Below are 8,759 nucleotides of genomic sequence, written 5' to 3'. Positions count from 1 at the left end.
GCAGGATTCCACCTCGCTGTGCTCTGGTAGGGACTTTGTCAGTGTTCTGGGTTTTTCTGAACGATTAAAGAAAGGGACACTGCAGAATGAATTTAGTCTTCCCAGAAGCTGAGGGTTCCATTCTGATGAACGGAACTAAACGGCTAGCAGCTCCGCTGAAGGGCTTTTGTGATTGTTACACAAAAGGCCTTTTAGCAAGTCTATTCCCATAGCCCAATCTACCGATTCTTAACGAACCATAACGTAAACAGAATCATAAGAAGTCCAGGTTTGCCAGAAATGTCTTATGGCTGAAGTCATGCTAAGGCTCTGAAATTCCAAATAGACAGGAACCCCGTAAAACTCAGATAACAACCACTGAATATTTACAACAGATATACTACAAGGCAAAATGGCTATCACTCCAGAGTAAATGCCAGCTGCAACAGATCTAAAATCCTGCTGCCGGATTATGATAAATTTGAAAAGACTGAGCTAAGGAATTGGTTGGTTTTAAGCTAGGTCATTTAGATCAGAGAGTTCAGAGAGCCAGGTGTTCCGGAACCTTCCAGGAGTCAGTGTCCCTGTTTTGTGTGCAGGGCTGCATGTATACACCATGATATTCACTTGGCCTATCAGAGGACAGTTTGTGGGAATCTGAGCTTCTCTTCACAGCAATCAGAAGTCACAATAAGCACCAGCTTCTAGCATCTTGTTCCCCAGCCTTCAGCCCCCATTTGCCTAAGACGTCGCACCAGGACATTGTAGAACATGTCCAGTGACAACAGCAGCAATGTGGTTTTCCCTGGTCTGCTCATGACACCTGATAAAGAACCCTCTCTTTAGCACTCAGATTTCACACACTTGGCTGGACCAGCAGGGTGGCTACAGAGCCAGGTCTGTAGGGAAACCACCCATCTGAAAACCACTACACAGTGCTGTGGCCATAGGTACAATGGCTGCTGCAGTGAGGAGCTCATGAAGGCTGATTCAGGACCTTCACCTCGCTAAACCCACAGGAGTGCCTGAGCTTGAAAGGCACTGTAGCCAGTATGTTTCTGTGCCGTGTGAAGGTTATGCTTGTGTTTTTCAAATGCTGACTTCTCTGCCCTCACATCTTGTTTCAATCCGAAGACAACATTGTAACACATAGATACAAAAAGTCTCCTGTCTCAAGTTCTATAAATTCTTACCATTTATTCTCTGCCCCGTCCATAAATGCTGATCATCCAAAGGCCGGGCAGAAGAGAGAACATGGCGGGATGTCCACCAACCAGAGGAAGGAGTGAGAGAGGGAGTTTCAGATCACCAGGAAGAATAAAGGGTCTAAAAAAAAAATGCCATGAGAAAAAAAAACTGAATTCCAAAGAGCCAGATCAATATTAATATGCAAGCATTATGGGGTGAAGAGTTGTAAGACCCCCAAGGTGGCCGTCGCTCAGGAGCGCCACCCACAGAGCACAGATTGACAAAGTGACCGTTGCAATAGCATGAGGGTATAAGGTTTTTAATCCACGTATGTGGGGTTGCTCATCCACGCAGGGAGAGGCAACCCCGAACTCAAAAAGCACACAATTTTTATTCGTTATAGAGGGCAGACGTCAGCAGCAGGGTTAGCTGGCCCATTCTCATTGGTGGTGCACAGGACAAAGGATCTGGTCAGGTATTGGCTGGCCTGCTCAAGGCACTGTTCTTGGCTCAGTCCGGCCGTACACCTGGCCTTGGAGAATCACTGGGAAAGGGCTAAGTTGGCACATCCCTTAGAGGGGGGGTGGTGAACTGGGTGGTCAGGCAGGGTCAGGATGACATCTTGAGGTTGTTCTCAGAATTTACCACAGGGAGGGGTCTTTCCAAGAACAGTTGTTATTGTTTTGTCTTAATTAGCTTAGTCAGAATTGCCTCAATATCTTGATCACCAAAACTTTATCATATCACTGGTCATCCTGATGTCAGATGTGTCTCTCAGAAAGGCCACAAGTTTGTCATAGGCATCCTGACCACCAGATGTATTTCTCAAAGCCTTGTTTTCACAGCTTTGTTTTTCACATCTATGAAACGTTATTTCTTCAGAAGCAGGGAGGCAGCCAATTTAAGATTAATAGATCAATAACTGCCCAGTATCGAGGTGGTTTCTCTGTGTGGTTATTGGAGACTAACAAAAGTAAGGAAATACAGCATCTGATTACTTCACATTTTAATATAAATACATCTACATTAAAAATAGTTCGTTTTATAATGATCAAGGCATGAGGCTCAACAGAACAAAGTGGAGTTCCTCATTCCATGTGTCAAAGCCATGTTATGACTCTGCTCCAGGAGTTTGTTTTCCTAGGATCCTTCCCTGAAACATAGCTCACTCTCCATGTGGGCCCCAGGTTAACAGACTCCCTCCTTCCCACCCAGTGTCTTGGAATCAGAAACCCAACTACTAGCACACATTGTAGATTTCCTGACAGTCACATGGCATGGGGCATCTCCCTGTAATAGGTATAGGAAGGGACCCTCGCAGCGCTGGCAGTGATGACACATGCCTTAATCCCCGTGCCTGGGAGGCAGCATCAGGCTGATCTGAGTTCCAGGCCAGCCTGGTCTACAAAGTGAGTGCCAACAGCCAGGGCTACACAGAGAAAACCTGTCTTGGAAAAAGAAACAAAACAAACAAAAAGGAAGAAGTTTCCTTCAATCGGCCAGGTGAGCCTGATTCTCCTACAGCGGCTGCCTCACTGTGGTCTCTCCACAGATTTAATAACCCTTCCAATAAGCTTCTCCGGTTGCTTTTAGAGATAGAGTTTCACTGGATAGCCCTGGCTATCCTGGACCTCACTTCGTAGACCAGGCTCACTTTGAATTCACACAGACCAACCTGCCTCTGCGTCCCAAGCCCACCACCACCCCTGCGTAATAAACTTAGTTTAAAAAGACGATCTTCTTCAGTGTTCCCTTAAACAGCAAACCTGCAACTTTTCAATAATGACGTTAGCAGGGCGGGAGAGACGGCTCAGCAGCTGATCTTCCAGCAGACCTGAGGAGGACCCAAGTTCAACTCCCAAGACCTATGCTGGGCAACTTACACTGTGCACCATGCACCCGTAACTCCAGCCCTAGGGCGTCTGAATATCCCTCTCCCTCTCCCTCTCCCTCTCCCTCTCCCTCTCCCTCTCCCTCTCCCTCTCCCTCTCCCTCTCCCTCTCCCTCTCCCTCTCCCTCTCCCTCTCCCTCTCCTTCTCCCTCTCCTCCCTTCCCTTCTCTCCCTCCCTCCCTCCCTCTCATCCTCCTCTTTCCCTCCCTCCTCTCTCTCTCCTTCCCTACCTCCCCATCTCTCTCTCTGCTTCAAGCTCACGCCTGCTTACATGACTAGTGCTCACATAGAGGAGTGCCAGGCCTGACACAAATAAAAATAAAAAATGTCCTAAAAATTAAATTTCCTGAAAGCCTGGACTAGAGGATTTCCCCACCCTAACCCCACCACCTTAGAGACAGCTCATGGTAGAGAGGAAGAACCACCTGCAAGGTGACATGAGCTACCCGCTGCACAGCGGGCCTCAGCACCCAGCTCCCATGCTGCTGGGCTCTAAAGGCGGGTGGAGTGGTTAAAGATATAACCAGTTTGCCCTGGGAAGTTATAGAAACTTCTTTGTATACTTAATGAAAGTAAAACCCACCACACCCAGTGAGCATTTTTAAATAAAACATTTTACATTAAACATAGGCGAGTCAGCTTTATTCTTTCTCTTGCTCTGGGGGAATCAGACACAGCACTGGGCTGCTAGGGAGAGGGCTTCACTGGCAGAACTGAGGCCTCTGGCACAGGACTTCACTGTCTTCCAGGTGTGGGAACGACACCCTCTTATGGGATCCCTTAGGACCAGTCAAGCTCTCTGATGTCTGGGGATCTGGACAATGTCTTTGAAGCAGAATCACCAGATATTCTGCTCCTGAATACTGGACCCACTTAAAATGGATGAAATAAATATTTACTGCTTTTTCATTTTTAAATCTAGAAACCTGCTGTTGTGTATGATGGCCACCAGGTGGCAACAGGAGTCCAGGAGTAAAAGCAGAGAGACGGGTTTATTGTTGACCAGTGGTCCACAAGTCCATCTCTGTCCACAAGTCCATCTCCATCCTGTTACAAATAACATCAAGCAGAAAGACGGAGGTGGGGGTAGAAAAGGACAAAGAGGAAGTGGTTGTCAACGTTGGTGTCTGTCTGCCTCCTGCCCACCCCCACATCCCCAGAAGGGAGAAGGAAGAAGTAGGGATTAGGGATGATCAAGATTTCGTTGTTTCTCATTGTTTCTAGGACTAGAGATCTCTGCTAGGAAGTTCCTTTGTAAGTTCAGCAGGCAAATCGTGGGAAAAATGAAACAAAATTAAAAAGCAGTAACAAAGATAGCGCCACCACTGTTAAAGCAACATAAAGAAGACAGAAAGATGGCTAAGTAGACAAAGGTGTTTGCAGCCAAGCCTGACCACCTAATTTCCATTCCTGGCTCTACGTGGAGCAGGAGAAAGCACAACCCAGGAAGTTACACACACACACACACACACACACACACACACACACACACACACACACTTTTCTAAAAAGAGGACCCAGACTTGGTAGAACACACCCACCTGTAGTCTCAGTACTCAGAAAAACAAGGCAAGGGAATCATGAGTTTTAGGCCAGCCTGGGGTAAGTAGACTCCATCTCTAAAAATTTCAAATAAGGGCTGGAGAGGTGGCTCCGTGGTTAAGAGCACTGACTGCTCTTCCAGAGGTCCTGAGTTCAATTCCCAGTAACCATATGGTAGCTCACAACCATCTGTAATGGGATCCGATGCGCTCTTCTGGTGTGTCTGAAGACAGCCACAGTGTAGTGATGTATAAAAAATAAATAAATTATTTTTAAAACGCTTCAAAGAATACTAACAACAATATTAATAACAAATTTAAAGTAAAAATACAGAGAAACCTATGAAAAACAAGCAAGATAGCCGGGCCGTGGTGGCACATGCCTTTTGCCCCAGCACTCTGGAGACAGAGGCCAGCACAGCCCTGAGTTTGAGGACAGCCTGGTCTACAGAGTGAGTTCCAGGAGCTCCGGGGCTACATGGAGAAATCCTGTCTCAAAAAGAAAAAGGGAGCAAGATACATGAGAACTCACACACAGACATGCGAACACTGTATATACGTATGCATAATGAAAAAGCACCTATTCCGCTGGTCATGGAAGTGCGTGCAATCCCAGCGTCCCGGAGCTGGGAAGACTGAAGTCAAATAGCCAGGAGGTCAGGGCCAACCTGAGCTATCTGTCTCAGAAACAAAGAAGAAAGAAAAGCGGGGCTGGAGAGATGGCAGTATTTAAGAGTGGGCACTGCTCTTACAGAAGACACTAGTTTGGATTCTGGCCCTCATATTGAATGGCACAACTTTCTGTCACTTCACCTCCTGGAAATCCTGTGCTATAACCTGGAATCTGTATGCAGAAACCCACACACAAACAAATGAAGACACACATAATTGAAAATAAAATTACAGGCCTTCTTTAGAGAGAAAGGCAGGCATATACCTGTGGTAGGGCAGCGTATGCCATTAATCCTAGGCAGAGCTCTGTGAGGTTAAAGTCAGTCTACTACAGAGTGATTTCCAGGACAACCAGGGATACATAGTGAGACCATGCCTCAAAAGAAAAAAGGGGGTATGGGGGAGACATCCTCATGAAGATGGGGCAGGAAGGAGGTATAGGATGAGGAACAGTCAGAGGATGATTCGGGAGGGGAATAAAATCTGGAGTTCAAAAACTTTTTTAATTTAATTTTAAAAAAAGAAAGGAAGAAAGAAAGGAGAAGGAATGACAAACAGTAAAGATTTCCCTGGCGATTGCCCAGAAAAAGACCTAATGCTGGATGACACTGCTGGCAAAGCCATTGGAAGGCTTTCTTCATCCCGTCCTCCCTGCATCTCTAAGAGAAAGAAACACTGTGGTTGGAAGGCAGGGTTCAGAATTGGAGCACAAGCTTAGAATCCCCCAGTGAGGGGCTGGGGGCGTGGCTCAGTGGTAGAGCCCCTGCCTAGAATCCCCCAGTGAGGGGCTGGGGGCGTGGCTCAGTGGTAGAGCCCCTGCCTAGAATCCCCCAGTGAGGGGATGGGGGCGTGGCTCAGTGGTAGAGCCCCTGTCTAGAGTCCCCCAGTGAGGAGCTGGGGGCGTGGCTCAGTGGTAGAGCCCCTGCCTAGAGTCCCCCAGTGAGGGGCTGGGGGGGGGTGGCATGAACAAGGTCTTGAGTTCCTTCCTTCCCTTGCACCAATTCATGGGAGGGGAGGAATCTGATAATGTTATGAGGGAAGTCAGTCTCTACTTGATTCTGGTGGAGAGAAGAGTGAGCTGGGTGAGCTAACAGGGAGGCATGTCTGGGTGGCTGGCAGATTCTATTTTTGACTTGGCCGTCGTTCTAAGTGGTTCACCTTAAAATAAAACAATTTGGGTTTTTGCTGAATTTCAGGAATTACTATTTTAAGAACTTCCTGGGTTTGCTTTAACCAAGAAAGATAGTGCTTAACTCTGCTTTTTACTTTTACTTCTTTTACATTTTTATTTTATGTGCAATTATGTTTTGCTTGTATGTATATATGTATGTATGCATGCATGTATGTATGCATTATGAGGGTGTCCAATACCCTGAAACAAGAGTTAAAGAGAGTTGTGAGTAGCCATGTGGGTGCTGGGAACTGAACCTGGTCCCCTGGAGGAGTGGTCGGTGTCTTTACCACTAAACCATCTCTCCAGACCTGCGACTTGTTTGTTTTAAAAATGAAGATTTTTTTTTTCTTGAGTCAGGATCTCATAAACGACCTCAGGCTAATCTGGAACTCACTACGTAGTCCAGGCTAGTCTCTAACTTGCAGCAAATCTCCTGCCTCAGCCTGGCAAGTGCTGGGATTACAGGTGTGAGCCACCACACCTGGTAAAGGGTTTTACCACATGAAACCAGTTTCTAACAGATCGGAAGCAGGGATGTGCTGCTAGGAACCGCTCTTCACTGTCAGCCATCTCTCCAGCCTACCATGCAGCTTGGAATTACAAGGCAGGCTGTTTACTTTCTTGAGCTTCTCACATCCCACCCGTCTCAAAATGGCTTCTTTCCTTTTCTTTTTTTTTCTTTTTAAAAGATTTATTTCATGTATATAAGTACACTGTAGGGCTGGAGAGATGGCTCAGCGGTTAAGAGCACTGACTGCTCTTCCAAAGGTCCTGAGTTCAAATCCCAGCAACCACATGGTGGCTCACAACCATCTGTAATGGAGTCTGATGCCCTCTTCTGGACCTGTGGAAGAGCAGTCAGTGCTCTTAACCGCTGAGCCATCTCTCCAGCCCACATGATTTCTTTTCATCTTGTGTCTGAAAAATTGCCATGTGTGTATATTGCACATTTTCCTTATCCGTTCCTCCTATGACAGGCGTGCTGGGTGGCTCCATAGTTTGACTTTTGTGAAGAGTACGTACTCCTGTGCCCTCATCATCCTCCAACCTCAGCATGGTTGTTCTCCCTCTCCTTCCCTCCCTTCCTCTCCCTCCCCCTATCTAATCCCCCTCCCCCTCACCTCTTCTCCCTCCCCTTCTCCCTCTCCCTCCCTCCCCCACTTCTCTGCACTCATCCTCTTTTGCCAGGGTCTCATTTATCTCAAACAAGCATCCAGCTGGCTATGTTGCCTAGGATGACTTTGATCTGCTGATCCTCCTGCCTCCACCCCAGGGAGTACTGAGATCCCCATGCCTACTAGGAAAAAAAAAAAAAACACTTTTCATGCCACCTCTCTCCTTCCTGCCCTCCCTGACTCTTGCTGTCTTGCCTCTTCCTGTCCTCCTCAGAACATCCCTCAGGGTTAACCCACCCAAGGCTCCCCATTATGCAGAGTTGTCTCAGAAAGTCTGAGGTCTCCTCAGGTCACTGTCCTCAGACTCGCTCTCCAGTAAAGTATTGAAACAAAGGCTGGAGGTGTGGCTTTGTGCATGAGCCCTTTCCTGGCATGCACAAGACGGCCCCCAGGGCCCACAGTAGCAAAGAGCCCTCAGAATCTGCAGGACACCCTGCAAAGGGAAACCCAGAAGCATCAGCCGAGATGCAGCCAAGGTCTGGGCTGCTTACGTCCTTGTGCCAAACTAGGCTGCAATTCGTATGTGATGTGGACAGAGCTGGGCCTACTCCCACAGTCCCTGTGTCAAATCATAGCACCCTGTCCAGGTTAAATTAGTGTCTGAAATTACAGCCTTGGGGGCTGTGTTCGTCTGCCCCGTCTGCTGTGCTGCAGCCCCACAGACTGGGTGGCTTCTGAAAGACCCCAGCTTAGCAGCAGTAACGCCATTTTGCAAGGCTGTACTTAAGATGACTGGTTCAGAGAAAGGTTAGAACACTGAGTACACAGCGGCTGCCAAACAAGATGTGTTTGGTTGAAGGCCTGACAACAAGAGGACTGCCGTTGAACACCTGACAATGAGAAAAGCCCCGGGAGAGGTCCCACACCCTGGTGGGGGGCCAAGTCAGCCGTTATGTTCCAAGAAGGTAGCTAAGAAACTTGCCCCCGGGCTGAACCCTTGGGGGGCCGAGTCAGTCCTTATGTTTCAGGAAGGTAGCTAGGAAACTTGCCCCCGGGCTAAACCCTTGCCATATTAGAATCCACCAATTATATCCCTGTAACCATGCATCTGCTTCTGTATGCTTGCTTCTGCTCCCCAAAATCCTATAAAAGCCCATCCTTGGTTCCGTGGGGCGCGCCAGTCCCCCGAGTGACTGAAG

The sequence above is a fragment of the Rattus norvegicus genome, chromosome 1, assembly GCF_036323735.1.
Source record: "Rattus norvegicus strain BN/NHsdMcwi chromosome 1, GRCr8, whole genome shotgun sequence".
NCBI classification, from domain to species: domain Eukaryota; kingdom Metazoa; phylum Chordata; class Mammalia; order Rodentia; family Muridae; genus Rattus; species Rattus norvegicus.
Note: the sequence above shows the minus strand (reverse complement) of the source record.